General features: G+C 41.1%; 1 long non-coding RNA gene across 1 annotated transcript; it reads right to left on the reverse strand.

Moving 5' to 3' along the window:
• Nucleotides 1-13,217: 13,217 nt before the first annotated feature.
• On the reverse strand, nt 13,218-14,846 carry LOC116600778. Its single transcript, XR_004289807.1, has 3 exons — nt 14,577-14,846; nt 14,080-14,127; nt 13,218-13,448 (listed from the first exon to the last, which is right to left on the reverse strand). It is a non-coding gene; the product is annotated as an uncharacterized LOC116600778 (long non-coding RNA).
• Nucleotides 14,847-19,239: the final 4,393 nt, after the last annotated feature.

Genomic DNA, 19,239 nt, shown 5'->3' on the forward strand with positions numbered 1-19,239 from the left:
CATTTTTAAGTTCCTTTCCACCTTGAAAATGATAGAATTTTAGGAATCCTAAAATCAGTGACTCAAAGCTGAAAGGAGTTTTGAACGTTCTGTTGTTGCTGCCGCTCCCGAGTCATATCATAAAAGGATTGTCCACAAATGATCTTGTGTACGTTTCTGTACCAATCAATTTTTCTTTGGGAAATGAAAACTTTTTGATCATTCTGACACATTATTAGGATTCTTTCTGTAAATTCTGAACCCATTTTAAGTGTTATTGTCAATGAGTACATATGCCAGGTTTTCTGTAGCCCATAAACAGGACAGCATTCGATGTTACCATTTTTAATATTTTTGGTTGGTTTACTATAGTGACAACTTTAAATTATTTAAATGTATATACCCGAAGCCATTAAAGAACGCTTTTGCATGCAGAAAGAGAACCTTATTCTCTTTATGCACACTGAAACCTGGCCATTATGAAGCTGATATTCTAGAGCATATTTTGTTCTTTTCCAAATGAAAACAAACAAACAACAACAACAAATCCTAGAGGAAACATTAGGTACCTTTCTTAAATTTACTATCAAGGAAGGCAATCAAATCTACTTCTCTGCAGGTCCTCACTGGGAGCACAAATTTTCCACCTACAGTGAAGGAAGAAATGCAGAAGTCTTTAAAGAACAAAAGGAAAACTGGATTATTCACTGCAAGACAGCAGTTATCTCTGGATATTTGTGCTGAGAGTCCCTTAAAAAGTTTGGAGAGCAAGGGCCAAGGAAATGCACACACATAAAAATCAAAATTATTCCCAAATAATGTGCTTTATTAAATGTATTCCCCCATCCTGTCTTGCTCCTAAGTTCTCTTACCAAACGACCCACCTCCTAGTGTTCATTCTATTACAAAACCATAACCCAAGCAAACAAAATCCTGGCACATTTCTTTTTTATTATTTCAGTCACAAAAATAATATATGAGCACTGTATAAAAGTTAGAAAGATAGATGACAAAAGGAAGAAATTACAACCCATCCATAATTCCACATCCCAGAAAGAGCCACTGTTAGCCTGGGTTATATCTTTCCAGAGATTTTTCCATGAATATCTTTTTAAAAAGAAGTCATACTCTTCAAACTATTTCTACCCTATTTTCTCACTTAACAATATGCTATGTGCACTTTCTGGGGCTTTTTTTTTTTTCTCCCCATAGAAACCCACCCTGATTTCTTTATAAATCAGAAGGTTACTTCTAATATGGAATCCTAACAGTATTTTTTACTTTCTGTTGTTATAAACTGATCAGTAGTTAAATCCTTGTCTCTTTACGTTTGTGCACATTTTTTTTTAAAGATTTTATTTATTTATTTGACAGACAGAGACACAAGTAGGCAGAAAGGCAGGCAGAGAGAGAGAGGGAAGCAGGCTCCCCACCGAGCAGAGAGCCCGATGCGGAGCTCGATCCCAGGACCCTGGGATCATGACCCGAGCTGAAGGCAGAGGCTTAACCCACTGAGCCACCCAGGTGCCCCTGTGCACATTTTTAATTACTTCCTTACAATTAATTCTTAGATGTGGCACTGTTAGACCCAATGGGGATGCCCACTCTTAGGCCCTTTTCACACAGCACTGTACCTAAAATTTCACGCTGATACTACTGCACCCCTCCAACCCTAGATGATTGCTATATTGGTCTGAGAGGGCCTGGCGTGGCCTTTCAAGCACAGAAAGTCTTTGGAAATACAGAGGTGATTTAGGAAGTGTAGGTGGTTCAGTTGACCGAGGGCCCACAAACCATCACAAAAGTTTCAAAGCTAACATTTAAACAGAGTCACTGTACTATTATGATTTCTGGTAAATAAGTGGGTGGAAGGCAAAACAGAAAGGGCTTTCCTTTGAGGAGGGGAAAAAAACCAAACCTTACATAATAACAAGCCCAGATTTTACCCATAAATCTAAAAGCACCTCTAAATGCAGACTTAATTAAATTAAGGATACATTGAAAATTTGAAGTCTACATACCTACAACCTGGAAATTCCCTTCCTAAATGTGGATTACTAAATCAAATTCTAAATAGAGAATTTTTATTTATAAGAATAAATATGGAAAAATGAATTGGAAACCACATAAATGGCCATCAATAGAGGAATGGATAAATTAATTACAGTATATTCATACAATGTGATATTATAAAGGAGACAAATGAATTCTTCTCTATACATCATGGACAGATTTTAAAATCTAATTGTATATAAAAAAAGGAAAATATAGATGCAAAATTATATATACAGAACAATGACGTAGAGAAAAATATTATGTATTAAGAGAAACGCATATATGTATATACAACGATGGCCTGAAAGCCACCACTTTTGTGAGTCTTTGCCTCTGGGGAATTAAAAAATAAATAAATAAAAGCAGTTGGGGGAGGGTGAGTGGTAAGAGAGAAGAAAAGTCTTTCAGTTTTATCTGTAATCTTATTTTAATAGTAAAAATCAGGCTGTTTTGTCAAATCTAAGATGCCATTGATAAAAAAAAACTATTATTTTATGTACAAAAGAGGAAGAAATTTGCCACAATATGCAACCAATCTTAAAATGCACAAAATTTGAGAGATGCTAAGACGTGAAAAAAAAAAATATGTGTGAAATTCTCTCTCTATAAGGCAAAACACAAAAGGTTACTAATTCTGCTAATTCACAAAGTGATTGGGGTACACAGTTATTGGTTGTGTAAATCTGTGAACATTCAAAAAGTTTTCCAAGGGAAAAAACACATCAAATACTGTAGGGAATAGATTTCCCCCATACTACAGAGCATCTTAAATGCCTGCTGCTCATATAACAAATATATTACTCCCAAGCCCACCTGCCTTTTTTGTGTGTGTGTCCCCAAGTTAATTAGAATGTGGTGAAGGTAGGAGACAGATCCTTGAAGCTTTGTACGTCGAGAAGCATCTGGCTCATGACTTCACTTGAGAAATACTTGTTTGCTGAATTGAAGTTCTCCCAGTTGAAAAGAAGAATCTCAAAAAACAAATCTGGTTGGTTCAATAACCCATGTGGGAGGAATTTGATGCAGCAGACTTAGGTGTCTAGATTCACAGTTCCTCAGGTCTGTGCGGAAAGGTATGCATGTTCATTATAAGGTTATTCCCTGGGAGAAGCAGCAAACTTAAAACCAGGCTACTCATCCTACCCTTAGCCAGTAAATTGAAGCCATCCTAGCTGCTTGGTTCCATGTGAATTCATGGTAGTCGGTCCTAGCAGGGGAGTTAACTTGCCTGGAGTTCTTTATTTCTCCCCTTCCCTTTAAGAAAGCTTTTTCTAGAAAGTATTCAGAAGAAGGGAGCGAAAAAGGTCCAGAGCTAGCATTACCAGATAAGAGACAGATTCTCAAATAAATGAATTTCACATCAACAGTGAATGACTTTTTGGAAGTCTGTTCCCTTGGATTCAGATAAGTAACAAAGAACTTTTTGCTATAAACATGTGCAAATATCACATGGGGATTGAAATTTTTGTCACTGATTACCTGAAATTCAAATTTAAATGTGTTTTATTTTCTAAATAGGGCAGACCTATTAAAAGAATTACCCCAATGAGAAGAAAAGTGAACATTGGACTGGCAGCTACATGGGGAAGAAAAACAGAATGGATTTGGAAGTGGCTAGGAAAGAAAGAGAAAGGAAGGGAGAGAGAAAGAAAGAAAGAAAGAAAGAAAGAAAGAAAGAAAGAAAGAAAGAAAGAAAGATAAAAGAAGGAAGGAAGAAAAGGAAGGACAAACAAAAGAAGCCCAAGACCAGAAGTTACCCTGAAGGAACATATATTTGACCTGAAGACCATGTCCATTTTTCCTACTTTCTATTAGCACGGAGGCTTTCATTCTAACCTGTCCTTGGACTGAGCAATGACTGTGGTCTCAGCAGCCTCAGTCATCTGTTTGTCACCGTCTCTTTGATGCGTCCCCGTGGGTGGGCGAGCGGCAGAGGTCTCTCCCAGGAGACACGAACTGATCTAGCAGGCTGGCTCGGGGCCACCTCCTCAAACCTGAGCTCTGGGGCTACCTTCCCTCTCACTGATAAGTCAAGAATCTTGGAGTCATTTTTTCGCTTCAGATTTGAATCCTACGTGCAGTGTGAACTAGAGCTCCCTGTGCCAGCTTGAGAGATGGCAAACGCCCTCCAGTCTGGTTCAGCAGTTCCTCCCCTGACAAACTGGAGAGCCTGAAGCTCTTGCCCCAGGTCAGAATCATTTCATGTGGCAAGCTCTCAACCTCATCACCTTCTAGAACACAGGCAGACCTTGAATGCTGAAAAACATTAAAAAATATATACATATACTCCTTCCTGTTCTTCTCGAAGTTATAAAAATAGAAGGAAGGGGGGTAAGGGGAGGCAGCAAGAGAGGTGTCAAGCAGACATTCCCTGGGTCTGAAGGAAGCAGCAGACTCCACTGTGTCTCACACCTTCCCTGGGTTTGTGGAGAGAGCTGTTGCTGCTTGCTTACCCTGTTGCCTGCACGTCGGTCTAGAGAGGTTGATACCTTCTTTTTCCTCTTTGGTTTTACTTGCAATGCTTGTTGAGGTGAGAATTTAGTTACTGGGTTTTTTTCACCTTATGTTTTGATCTCAAGAGGTTTAAAGTTACTTTCACTTTTTCGAACACTGGTGGCCCTGCTGGGAAAAAGCGCAAGCCCTCACCAGGGGCCCCTGGCATGGGAGGTTTTGGGAGAAGGTGTCTCCATCGTGTTTCTGGTTTGCAGAGCTGTCAGCGGCAGAGCTGCTCCTGATGTGCAGGTTCTGACCATTGGCCTCATTTAACTTCCTGCTCACAGAGGTGCAGTGGGGGAGGCGGTGTTATCCCCATTTACAAAAGAGGAGATCGAGGCACAAAAAAGACACTGACTCATCTGCTGACTGCATTTAAGAAAAACCTCTGGAAATGTAATGAGATGGAGAAAAGACTTCTCTAACACCACTTTCAGAGAAGGATTTGCAAAAGGATAAGCAGGTTGCTTTGATTAGCTGCTCAAAAGGCAAGGAGAAAGGGAAGGACTGATCCTCCTGGGGCCTGTGATAGATGGGGCTCAGGCCGCCTTCTAGGAGAGGTGGGGAATTGGAGCCCAGGGCTTTCCTTGTGGTGAGTGGGTTCAGTATGACTGGGAACAGCAGCAGAAACGTTCTAGACCACTGAGCAGGAACAGTCCTCCTTCCCGGTCCTCCTAACACTCTGCTTCTGGGCCTCTGCTCTAAAGAGCACATTATCAGCAGAGACAAAGAATGGAAAATCATCTCTCCTCATTGACAGAATTCTTTTGTTGAAGATGCTCTCCTTTTTTGATAGTGATAACATTTTGGGGGCTGGAAAGCAGAAAGACAAGTACCGACTCACTGAATAAGCCCAAGAAAGCTGGATTCTTAGAGAGCGAAGGATTAGCAAACATCTGAGGAAGACCGCAACATGCGGGTCGGCAGTCTAAGCAAAGAGATGACAACTTAAAAAACAAAAACAATACATTGGGCGCCTGGGTGACTCATCTGGTTAAGCATTTGCCTTCCTCTCCGGTCATTATCTCAGGGTCCTGGGATCAAGCCCTGCATGGAGGGCCCCCTGCTCAACGGGGCATCTGTTTGTCTCTCTCTCTCTCTCCCTGCCACCTCTAACCTGAGCTTGAGCTTGGACTCACTTTCTCTCAAATAAATAAATATTTTTTTAAAAAACTCAACTCTCATCTCTGAGAGAAAAGATAACGCATACATGAAATAAAAATAGGATTCTGTTGGGGTGCCTGAGTGGCTCAGTCGTTAAGCTTTAGCTTTAGCTCAGGTTATGATTCCTGGGTCCTGGGATCGAGCCCCACATTGGGCTCAGTGGGAAGCCTGCCTCTCCCTCTCCCACTCCCCCTTCTTGTGTTCCCTCTCTCGCTGTGTCAAAATAGATACATAGAATCTTAAAAAAGGAGGGGGGGGGTCTGTTAAAAAAAATGCAGATATCCAGAGTAAGTTTTAGAAAATAAAAATCTGAAAGCAGAAATGTACCTATCAGTAAAAGTGCTGGAAGATAGTCTTGAGGAAATTTCTCAGAAAGAGAGGGAAAGGCACAGCCACTGACTGGCAGGCTCAGTCAGTGGAGCTTGCCGCTCTTGATCTCAGGGTTGTTAGTTTGAGCCCCATATCGGGTGCAGAGATGACTTAAAAATAATTTTTGTTTAAAAAAGGAAAAGTAGAGCAAAACCGCTAAGAGATGGAAAACAAGAGAGAAAACATTTGCAAATTAGATATTGGGGAGTGTCCAAAAGGCTAAACATCCAAACAAAAAGAATTCTAAAAAGTTAGAAGACAGAAAATAAACAATGAAAAAGCTAACCAAAAAGTTCCAGAATTAAAAAGGTCTCATCAAGGTTCACCACAATAAACTGAAATGAATTCCTACCACAGCTAAAGAATTACAGTCAAGAAGAAACAATAGAAACTAAAAGACAACAGAGAAATTCTGAGGGAAAATGGGTACCAATTGATAATTCTGTGTCCAAGTCAATTAAATTTCAGTGTCAAGAGACATTTATATATATCATTTATATATATATATATATATCATTACACTTATATATATCATATATATAATTTATATATATGATTATAAATATATATATAATTTCTTACAGTTTTTTTCTCCCATGTGCTTCTTTCTCAGGAAGTCTAGGAGGTGCCCTCAAAAGTGGGGATTAAGCCAAGTGAAAGACAGATACAGGAAATTCAAATCACAAGAGATATAAACAGAAAACCTGAGCCATGCAAATAAGCCAGGCCAGAATCCAACACCATTGGGGCTATGATTTCTTTTCATTTTTGTTTTATCAAATTAGCATGCATATAATTTAACAACAATACAATAAGATTTATTATGAAGGCAATCATCCTCTGGGCCATCTTCTTTTTCCAGCTACAACTTACTCCCCAGAAGCAACCGTCTTCATCATTAGAGAGAGAGATCATGTGTGTGGGGTGTGGGGGCGGAGAAGATGGAGAGAGAGACTCTCAAACAGTCTCCGCCCTGAGCGCAAAGCCCAAAGCAGGGCTGCCTATCACAACCCTGAGACCATGACTTATGCCGAGATCAAGAGTCTTGGCACTTAACCAAATGAGCTACCCAAGTGCTCACTTTCATCTCTTTTTGCTGTCTCTTTTGGCAATTGCCTCCAAGTCATTAAATAATATAGTCCTACACATTGAGGTTTCCAGTTTAGTCATTCCCTGTGTATTCTCTACTCTGGAAGTTTAAAGATGATTCCCCTTCTGACACCACTGCCACCAGCAACACTTCTTGGATGCGTCTGCTTATTTCGGAAGTTGTCTCTTGCCTTGATTTCCACATGACACCAAAAGCTTTGGCTTGTGTTTACCATCACTCAAGATAGTGAGTGATGGGGGGGGGGGTATAACTTGATGATTGAATCAATAGGTTTGAAGTAAAGACAAGGAATCCATAAAAATAAAAATTCCTATAATCAAGACAAGCACACAAATGTGTGAATAAGATTTTCAACAGAAACATAACAGAGACCATGCAGGATACAGGGCAAAATAAAGAAAGTGTTAATAAGTAGATTTATCAGGGCAGCACATGTGAGAAATAAAAGTGAGTTCAAGATCAAAGAAAATACTCAGCCTTCTTACTTTAGATACAAATTGGCAATTAGCCTAGATCGCCTTACACAGTGACCACAGAAGGGCTATATGATCCAAACAGGAAGTATCAGCCTCAAAAATCTTAAAATCCCCTGATGTGAACTTCTCCTCTTTGATCTGACCAGTGCCAATCTCTCCTTATGAGAATAGACCCTCTTTTTTTGGAGACCTGCTCCTCTCTCCAGGCTAGGTGTCTATGGTTCTAGAGAAATCTTCTTATCCAAAACATCTTATCCTGAGGCCATAGTGATTAAGCTAGAGGTGGATATGTAAGGTAAAGCCAGGCAAATTCGAATTCTTCCCTGGGATGTTTAGGAAGCCCTACAGAGGGCAGAAGAGTTTTCTTCACAGTGTCATGAGCCACCTAAAAATCAGAACTTCCAAAATATACAAGAAAAGGAAAATGGATTTTGAGAGACGATTAGTAGCCTCTGCCACAATTGCTAACTAAGACAATGTAGTAGGATGTTATGACTGGAAATTCTCCTGCACACCTCAGCCTTAGTGAGGGCAGGTGTACGCCGTTTTTCGCTTTAGAATGTCTCAACCTCAATGGGACAGATTTCAGATTATGCAGATTTACAAAGGAAATAAACTTGAAAATTAATTCCATAACATATGAATCCCTCAGGTGGTTCAAGAGGATTAGAGAGGAGAGAAGAAGGGAGAATTTGGGGAGGTGGCTGCCGTTGAACAAAAGTCTGCCGTGAGCTCTGTGAGCCTTCCCACCAGGGGCAGGTGTGAGGGCACCACGCTGTAACTGCCTCTTCCCCTCAAGTCCAGTGAGGAGGCTTTGTAGAAGTTGCCACAGAACACTGATTAAGAGATATGTTTGTGTAGAGCTGCTGTCATTCTGGGGGCCTTGCTCCTATTGCTTTGGGGAGGGGGTGGGGCACGGTTGTTTCTAAATAACCACAGGATGATGGAGTCTTCCAAAGGAACCCCCCCCACACAGAAGGTTGAGCTGGAAGATAGAGGGGGCAGCACTTGACTTGCACTCACGGCAGACTGCGGACTGGGTCTGAGTCCTCTTTAACAAATCTAGAGTGAGAAAGGCGGATCCCAAGCTTTGGTGGTGATACCCAGGAGCCGCTGCTGGGTGAGATGGGTCTACATTTTGTCAGAGCAAGGGAAGTGGGCTGTGGGAGCACAGTCTGGATGAAATCAACTTGGACTTTTTGAATAGCATCCATAAAAGGCAAGGAGAACTCAATGAAAAAGAGCCGGAGGGGCACCTGGGTGGCTCAGTGGGTTAAGCCTCTGCCTTCGGCTCAGGTCATGATCTTAGGGTCCTGGAATCAAGCCCCGCATCAGGCTCTCTGCTCAACAGGGAGTCTGCTTCCCCCTCTCTCTCTTTGCCTGCCTCTCTGCCTACTTGTGACCTCTCTGTCAAATAAATAAATAAAATCTTTAAAAAAACAAGGGGGGGGGCGCTGGAGACGTTTGTCACTGGTGCTCAAAGCCTGTTGACACAGAAGGCAGGTCACATCCCTCCTATGCTCAAAAATCCTGCCTGCAAAGGCCCAAATTATGACAATGTCCTAGGATGGTCCTCCAGTCCTAGCTTTTCTTAGAAGCAACCAGTTTAAATCAGTTCAGGCCCTCTGCTCGGAATATTCTTCACTTAGGTATCTGCAAAGTACACTCCTTTACTTCCTTTACATATTGTCTCAGGTTGGGTTCCTTAGAAGCAGAACCTACAACCAGGAGTTCTGTGCAGTAACTTATTGAGGGAGTGTTCTAAGGAGAAAGCCATAAAAAGCAAGGGAAGGAGATGAAAGCAGGGGAAGCTACTAAGCAAAGCTGTGATTTCTAGCTTCCTCTACCTGATCCCATGTAGAACTCAAAATATGAGTGGCACTACAGAATTGTCCCACGCTCTTGCCCAGGTTGTATACCACCTACCAGGCAGCCAATGGTCACAGGCTTTCCCTCAGTCGGATGTATAAACTTCCAGGCATCTCTTGGCAAAAGGGCTCCTAGTAGCTGAAGACAAGTCTCAGGAGAGGGATGCATCTATGAGTCATTAACAGCTGCCACAGCATTTGGGACATGGGCACACTCTCCCAATTAAAGGGGAACTGGGAAGGTCACCAATAGTGTCTACTATAGGTGTCTGAGACAGTCCTATCTTCCTTTGTTGAATTCATTTTTCCACCACTGTTATCACTTGCTAACATTAATATCTTTTACTTTCTTTTATTATTGTTTATTTCATACACCTAAATGTAAGCACCATAAGGGAAGGCATTCTGTGTTGTTCACTATTATAACTACATATAGTACCTGGGAGAGGACTTGATTCAACATATAGGTATTTGTAGGGACTTCGTCGATACTTGTTGAGTTAAAGACTGTACAAATGAGTGCATGAGCAATAATCTGCTGGGAAATTGTTGATTTTTTTAGATATTACTCATGCTTCAAGTTCATTTGACAAGCTGATTACTTAAGACACTAGTAATCATTTGGAGGGAAAGTTTGCCCCTGGAAAGCAACACCGGTGAATGTAGAGAATAATGTGAGGTGCTTATCTTACTCAGGGGTGTGAGATATTAATTAATTAATTAATTAATTATTAATATAGGCATTCTGTATTAATTTAGTATAGAGAGGACTCTAGTAGAGCCCCAATGACCTGGTATACCAGATGGCTGGAAGAAGGAGTCTAGCCACTAATATATGCACTGATATTTTCTACTTTGGTTGTTCTTTCTGTCTCAGTGAGTCTGGGGGGACCGGGTGTGGATTGGCCCAGGCACTACTTGTACTGGAGAGAGGCACCCTGAAGATGTTGGCACTGGAGGAAGCAGCTCTGTCCAAAAGCAGCCTTCTGCACTGAGAGCGACAATAGAGGCTAATCAAATCTCCCCTTCGAAAATAAACGTAGAATTCTCAGCCCTGGGAAATCTAAACCTGCATGTCGGCTTCCCCTGGGAGCTTTAAAAAACATGGATGCTCAGATCTAAACCCAGACCAGTCAAACTCAGATCTGTGGAATTGGGTCCCAGGCACTGGTATATTGAAGAGGTCCACAAGTGATTCTAATGTCCATTCTAGGAGGGAAAGCCTCATAGAGCAACAGAGCAAAGGAAAAGACATTGCTCAATATGTTTAACCAACAGTGAACACATCTACTGGTTGATTATGGACACTACGTGGTAGGAAGTCTGCTTTCCCGATCTTTTCAAGAAACACGGGCTCCCAGGAAACATTTAAACAGTTCTGTGTTTGAGGTTCATTTTATGTCAGGGAGGCTGTGGTCTTAATATGGGTATCCTCTCCCTTTCCTTCCCGACAGGAGACTGGGACAGACCCTGGCACCTCCCTCATTCCCTACCATTCACCTGCCTCTGTTCACCTCTCATGGTCTTGAACATTGACTCAATGCCATATGTCCCCCAAACCCTACCCTGCCACACACAACTTTCCATCTGCGAAAATGAAAAAAGTGAAAACTCACTAAAATGGAACCAGGAGGTTGGGCAGGGGGAGCTCTCATACCCTGCCTCTTGTCAATTGAAGACCCAACAGGGAGAGAGGGATACTACTTTACTACACTGCAGGAAGAAGAAAGGCTTCCCTCTCCTCCTCTCTCCCCCAACAACAGCCCAGCCAGTGAGAGACAGTCACCATCAGCCAATAAAAGCCAGTACACTTTGAACTCCCAGTTTACTCCAATGGACTTTTTGTTTATAACAGCCTCTCCAACCCCCTCTTTCCTCTATTTAAAAAAAAAAAAAAAAAGGAGGCCACCACTTTGTTTCAGGGCCTTAGCTATGACTTTGTGCCATAGCTTGCTTGTTCTAGATTATAATTCTCTATTATTCCAGAATAAACCCATATTTTGCTGGTAAAATAGCTTGCAGTTTTATTTTTAAGGTTAACACATCTTCATGTCCTCATAATTAATCCTAAGCCACTCAGGCTTGGTTGTTCATTGAAGCTGATAGCTTTCCTCCTACACCCAGTTCCTACTGGCCTGCAGCAGATGGGATGACCTCTGATTCTAGTGTCTGAAGACACTAGAGTGGTGAGATGGGGAACAGAGTAGGGAGAAAGAAGGAAGGAGGGTCCTTTCCATGGCATTTATACAGTTAATTTGCTTTTGGCAGCCTAGCTTCTGTGTTCTCCTTCTGATAGCAACCTACTTTCCTTACTGTAACTACTTTTTCCCAGTTGGATATTCCTGGGAGATACTCTATTCAGGGACCATATCCTCTTTTAGCCAAAGGGCAGGCACATGGCTTAAGTCAGGCCAATCAGATATTCCCTCCTGAAATGTACCTCTTGAGCAGGAAGACAAGGCAATTGAACACAGTGTTGTAGTGAGTCAACCTGGCAGAAAATTCCCACTCAGATGGTTTCCAGAGAGAAAACATCCCAGTGATTCATGCTCCTAGCTTACAATCCGTGTGCTGTCCCAGACCCAATTCTCCAGCCTCCTTCTGGATGCTTCTCTGAACTCCCAGGAGCTAAAAATTTCCTCTTTTGTTATTGTTTTGTTTTGTTTGTAGATTGGTTGACGGAGGGTTTTTCATTTGTTGTTGTTTTATTTTTGTTTTGTTTTGCTTTATACTGTTTTTACCTAAATTAGCCAGAGTCTATTTCTCCAGTTTGTAAACAAAGAACCCTATCTTAATCAATCTTCCCTTTAATGTGCATGAGAAATCCAAATTCCTTCTGTGCCCTCTGTTTCTTAAGAACCAACAACCTGGGATATGAGGGTGATCTGGCTGCGACATCTGTCACCCCATTGATCGCCAGGGTTGATTCGGCTGACCTGGCTGGCTAGGCGGGTGTCTCCTTCCTCCCTCACCGCTCCATGTGCGTCCCTCCGGAAGCTGCGCGCTCGGTCGAAGAGGACGACCTTCCCCGATAGAAGAGAGGAACGTTCTTCGGTCAAGGGTATACGAGTAGCTGCGCTCCCCTGCTAGAACCTCCAAACAAGCTCTCAAGAACCAACAACCTGGTCTTATCAGGCTTAGGGAAAAAAAAAAAAAAAATCTATCCCTGCACATCAATTCTTTCCTAGCTTTGTATTAAAGTTCTCTTATGTTAGTTGATGACAAGGATAGTTATGACCAAATTCTTCTTCTTACTATGGGTAGAGAAGGGGTAGGTAAAGACAATTTATTCTTACACTCAATATATGGTCTACCATGTAGCAGAAATGGAGTTTAGGGTGGTATCACTTCCTATCACCCATGTCAATTTATAACACATTTCCATGTCTGTAAGGAATCTGTACATGTTGATCCTCTACCCTCAGCAATCCCCAACTAGCTGGTTCCTGGGTTCTAGTCCCACTAAGGCCATTCTCATGTGAACTTGAATAATCCACTTCACCTTTCACACTTATTTCTCTCATTCTCTCTCTCTCTCTCTCTCTCTCTTTAAAGTAGGAGCCAACACGGGGTTTGAACTCACAACCCTGAAATCAAGACCTGTGCTGAAGAGTCAGGCACTTAACTGACTGAGTCACCCAGATGTCCCATCAGATTTCTCTTCTCTATAAAATGAAAGACATGGAGAACATGATGCCCAAGTATGACATTTAATGATCCCAAGAAACGAATGTCATATAATTTAGTCTCACAGTCACCTCAGAACCTGGAGCTCCAGATGGGGCCAAGACCTGGAGAGGGCTCATTCTCTTAAGCATCTCATTGATCTATCTGCTTCTCTCCATCTCTGTGACCACCACGATTCTCTAATATTGTCAGGACTTTTGCAACAGCTTCCTCAGGTGTCAACTCTGGCCTCATCCAGACTCTTCTCTGCAAAGTAATCAGAGATCTTATTAGAAAGTGAATCTGAATATATAAATTACATTTCTTTTAGGATAATCTGATCTGACCCCTTCGCATTTTTTCTATCTCATATCCTACATTTTTCTTCTTGCCCTGTGTGTTCCAACCTCAATAATCAGTTTTCAATCCTTCCAAATACCACAGGTTTTCCTTGTTCCAGGATCTTTGCACAAGCTCTATCCTCTACCACTAAACCCTCCCCACCCCACTTTGCCTAGCTACTTCACTCACCCTGCAGATCTTGCCTCAAACATTCCATCCTCAGAGAAATCTTTCCTAACCTCCCAGACAAGCCAGGTAACCCTGTCAAATGATCCCCGTACTTTCCGTACTTCTCTGCAGGGTCATTATCAGAGTGATTAAGTATAAATTTAATTATTTGTTTACTTTGAAAAGTGTTATTTCCTCCACTGTTCTGTTTATCACTACAACCCAACATCTAGCACAGTACCTAGCACACCGTGGAGAGGCAATAAATATATTGCATACATGAGCAAAGGAATGAAATGGAATGTGTCCAAGCATCTCACCCTTCTTTTCTGTTCTGTGTCTTCTGGGTAGATCCATATCCTTACCGCCCAATCCAACGTCCACTTACCTTGATCAACTTCTTCCTTATTCTTATAAAACATGCTCTTGGGAAAAGCTGTAGTAAATTAAGGTGAAATTCACCATCAGTATGCCTGGAGTATCACACATCTATTGGCATTTTATTTAATAATGAACGATGCCTAGGTTTAGTTTGAGTCCAGAGAATCTTAACTGTCTTAGCAGAATGTCAGAGGTTCAAAGGCAAGCTCCTCATAGTAACATTTTTTGTCTGGATCCTTAGATTCCCATGTCTTCCCCATTAAAGACTTTCAGACTTCTCTCTCTCTCTCTCTCTCTCTTTAAAGTAGGAGCCAACATGGGGCTTGAACTCACAACCCTGAAATCAAGACCTGTGCTGAAGAGTCAGGCACTTAACTGACTGAGTCACCTAGATGTCCCATCAGACTTCTCTTCTCTATAAAATGAAAGACCTGGAGAACATAATGCCCAAGTATGACATCTGCTGGGCCCATCATAAGAAAGTTACACTTAATGCCCCCTTACCTTATCCTATCCTCCTGTGCTAATATGGACTTCCTTCCAGAAACATCGAAGTCCCTGTTCTACAGAATAGTGCTTGAGGGCTTCCTTTCCCACAGTTCCTGCCAGCTCAGTACAATGACATGGCTTTCTTCCTTTCTCTGAATGGCTTTGAATAGAAGCACAGAATCCTACAATATCTGTGTGGCAAAAATTTCTTTGAATGCCCTACATGATCAGCTACAATCAGAGACATCAGAAGAAAACCAGCTCTGAGTTCAATGGAAGGTAAGATAACAAATATGATGATTACTTTATGAAGCTCCATAGAACCCCACTGTCTTCTCCTAGCTGTGAGATATAGACACCACAGCAACTGAAGAACCCAGGCTTGGGAGCCAAGCAGACCTGGGGATAATTCCTGCCTCTGTCCCTGTGAACCTGGCCAAGAGACAGATACCTCTACATATCTGGCTTATTATGAATAAAATGAGAACAATAATGCCTACCTCATGTATTAAGGCACAAAACAGAGTCCCTGAAGCAAGAGGGGAGATCATTATGTAGTAGCTTAAAAACAGTAGATTTCTTGGGGTTTTTTTGCTCTGAGTGCATGGAACCTATAGAGGAGGAAAAATAATTTTCCCTCTACCCTTCTAGATTCTTGGCTGAGACACCCATGTAATAAAAAGACAGATTAACAGGAGAAACCCAAACAAAAGTTTAATAACCTATATACCTCCTATAGGGGTTATATACCTCTTATATAGGTTATTAAACAAAAAATAATAAAAACAAATTAAACAAAAAATAAATACAAAAACAAAAATAAATACATGGCATACACCCAGGAAAATTGAGTGACTCCTTAATGCGGCCCAAACCATCACCTTATATAACATCTGCTAAAGACAAATGATGTTCAGGGGTGAGGAGTCAGTTACAGGAGGTTTTCCGGTAAAGCACAGTAAGTAAAAGTATGATTGTTATGCAAATTTAAGTCTCTGCCCTTCTCCACTGATAGAGAGTATTCTAGAGATTGAGTCCTGTCCCTCTTCTGGTGTAGACCGGGAGACACCCTTACAAGGGGAGATTTCTCTTATAAATGTCAATGTCTCTTACAAAAGGGTTAACTTCTCAGTTTTCAGAGCTTCACCTGTTTCTTAAAAATAACCAGTTTAGAACAACTCATATGCCAAGGAGGCATAGTTGGGGGTTGTATATTTTGCTCCCTTTAGGTTTTACTGTTAATTTACTCTCTACACAGTTTGCTTTGTTAGCCTATGTTTTGACTGGCTCCTTCCTCTGATGTTTTCTTTCCTGAGGTAGATAGATATAGATATGTTATATTATTATATAATATATTATATATATAAAATACAAAGGAAGACATTTTTAAAATGTTTTTTAAAGGAAGACTATATATATATATATATATATATATATATATATATATATATATAACAAAGGAATACATTTTTAAAAAGTGGAATTTCTTTCCCCCCATTATTTCATTTAATTGCTATTAGGATAATTTATTTAGGTAAGTTTATCCATTATCCCTTTATTTTTTCTTTTATGAGTTTAAAAGGCTATCACAAGGGGCGCCTAGGTGGCTCAGTGGGTTAAAACCTCTGCCTTCAGCTCGGGTCATGATCCTAGGGTCCAGGGATCGAGCCCTGCATCGGGCTCTCTGCTCCACAGGGAGCCTGCTTTCTCCTCTCTCTCTCTCTGCCTGCCTCTCTGCCTACTTGTGATCTCTGTCAAATAAATAAATAAAATATTTTTTTAAAAAAACAAAAAGCTATCACGAGCTCAGGCTTACTCATTTAGGGCAGCAGTTCTCAAACCGGGTGAGTGTACCCCCAGGGGACATTTGGCAATATCTGTAGACATTTTTATAGTCACATCTGGGAAACAGGTGCTACTCGCATCTGATGGGCAGAGACAAGGATGCTGCTACATATCCTATAAGGCACAAGACTGCCCCTCACAACAAGGAATCACCCAGCCCCTCGTGTCAGTGGCTCCCAGACTGAGAAGTCCTGCCTTAGAGTGAGGCTGTTCATCTTGCCCAAATCAAAACCTTCGCTTGAATCTGGTAGCTCAGCAGTCTCAGTTATAAGACAAGCACCTCCCCTTAAACCGCTTTGATTCCCTCCCTCCTCCCCAGCTCTGACAAACAGCTGCTTCAAAATAGTAACATGCAAAGTCTATCTTAAACACACTGAGTCAAGAAATTCAGAGTTAAGGTTTAAAAATTCGAGGCTGGCACTCTGCTGTTAAAAAAAGACAAAGCCCAAAGGTGCCAGGGTGTGAGTTGGAGACAAAGTGTTAGGCCAAGCTTTCAACTCAAACCTTGCTACTTTTGGCTTTTGTGGGCTTAGGTCAGACTCTGTGCTATCCTGGGGTGGCTGTTCTGTGGTTTCCTTCTGACTTCTATAGACCTTAAAGAAAAAACATTGGCAATATTCAGAGCAGGCCTCAAGAGATGGTGGCACAAACTATTTAAGGTTTGGAATCTTGGGGTGCCTGGCTGGCTCAGTGAGTAGCAAATGCAACTCTTGACCTTAAAGTCATGAGTTTGAGCCTCATGTTGGGGGGCAGAGTTTACTTAATAAAATTTTTTAAAAAGGTTTGGAATTTAAATTTGTAAATAATATTTATTTAATAAAATCACTAAGTCATGGCACTTTATGTTCTATATTCATCATACTTAAAACTTCTTACATGTTAAATAAGTCAATTACCTAATAATTTTGTGTGATGAAAAATATAAGATGGCATAGCCAAAAAGCATGGTATTGAGAGTCAGAACAAAAGTAAATTTCAGCCCCACCTCTACTGTTTACATTTTGAAGAAGTTGTGTAACTTCCCTGAGCCTTACCGTCCTCTTCCTAGAAAATAGGGAAAATAATCTCTACCTCATGGAAGAACATTGTATATAAAATCCAGTCAGAGTTCTGGAACATATGGGCCCTTTAATAAATATTAAACCTTTACCAAAGGACAAGGTCCATCCCACCACTTCTGAGGTCAAACTACACTACTCTACCCTACAGAAAAAGGTAAACTAAAAAATTGTAGGCTATGAATGACATGGTAGTCTGTTTAAAGATTCAATAGGATTACAAACAGATCACTCATGATTATTTATCCCAGTGCCAATGAATACTAGCTAGCTATATGTGTATTCGTTTGAAGACAGGAAGAAACACCAGGATATCATCAAGCTGTCATGATTAGCTGGACTATAGCCTATTCACAAGACTATAGTCAGATTTGAAGCTGGGAAAGTAGTTGGTGTGTACTGGTCAGATATCAGCACAATAATCAAGTATAGTAAACCACCCCAAAATGCAATGGTACATATCAACAAGCATTTATTCTCATACTCATATGTCTATAGTTGAGCTGAGTTTTGGCTGATCTAGATTGGGCTTGGCTGGGTAGCTGAAGTTCAGTCTGCATCAGGTGGCTTAGATCCAGACTATGGTTTGAGCTCAGGTCTTCATGTATGCTCATACTGGGGCCAAAGCTAAGAAGGCAGCAGGAATTAGGACATGCTCTCTCCTGGCAGATCCAGAATATAAGAGCCAAGCCAAACCTTGACAAATATATGTAAGATCTTTGCTCCTATGACATCTACTTATTTTTCACTGCCAGAGAAAGTCATGTGGTATAGGGAAGATAATTCCACATGCAGTGGGAGAGCATAGCAAAGCTAATAAGCAAACGTATGGATATATAATCCCATTACAGGGAAGTGAAGAATTGGGACCAATAATTGAATCTATCACCTGGTCTATGAGGGTAGATATTAAATATGGAAGTAATCCATTGTTAAAAAAAAAAAATGGTCCCCATAGGAAATCTTTGGAAGGAAGGAATGTGTTCAGAGCTGTAACAGGCAATAATGCATGAAACAGACTGGAGAATGAATGGAGAAAGGATACCAAAGCCAATTAGAAAATACATCTATAGCCTGAAAGGAAGGACACAGTGCTGCAAAGAGTGCTGGAAGTGGCTTCTACCAGTTGACTTAAAAAAAGAATTTATTTTTTAAAAATTTAAAAAAAAAATTTTTTAAGATTTTATTTATTTATTTGATGGGGGTGGGAGAGAAAGAGAGAAAGAGAGCCCATCCAGGGGGTGCAGGAAAGGGAGAGGGAGAAGCAAGCTCCCTGGTGAGCAAGGAGCCTAATGTGGGGCTTGACCTCAGGACCCTGGGATCATGACCCAAGCTGAAGGCAGTTGCTTAACCAACTGAGCCACCCAGGTGTCCCAACTTGAAAAGAATTTTAAATGGCAGATCTTCCCCACTGGTATAGGAAAGAACAAAAGAAGGCCATTTTCTTTCTTCCCCAGAATCTGTAAACTTCTCATTTGAGTCTTCTTTGATGATGGTGCAAGCCCAGCAGCTGTACTGAGGAGGCTGGCAGATACCAAAAGTCAGTCTCAGCCAGATGGTTCACACCTGTCAGGTAGCACAGCAGGTGACACCTCTGATATCCATAAGCCTCAATTATTTTCAAAAAAAGGTTTTTTGTGTTTTTTTTTTCTATTATACTGCCAATTTAAAAGGTGCCATTTTTGACAACAGTCTTGCTCTTTTTTAAAAGAAGGCTGGGATTGGGAGGGAGATAAAGAGGGAGACTCACCTGTGGCTTGTGAAGATGATTTCAT

Source organism: Mustela erminea, chromosome 1 (genome assembly GCF_009829155.1).
Source record: "Mustela erminea isolate mMusErm1 chromosome 1, mMusErm1.Pri, whole genome shotgun sequence".
Lineage (NCBI taxonomy): Eukaryota > Metazoa > Chordata > Mammalia > Carnivora > Mustelidae > Mustela > Mustela erminea.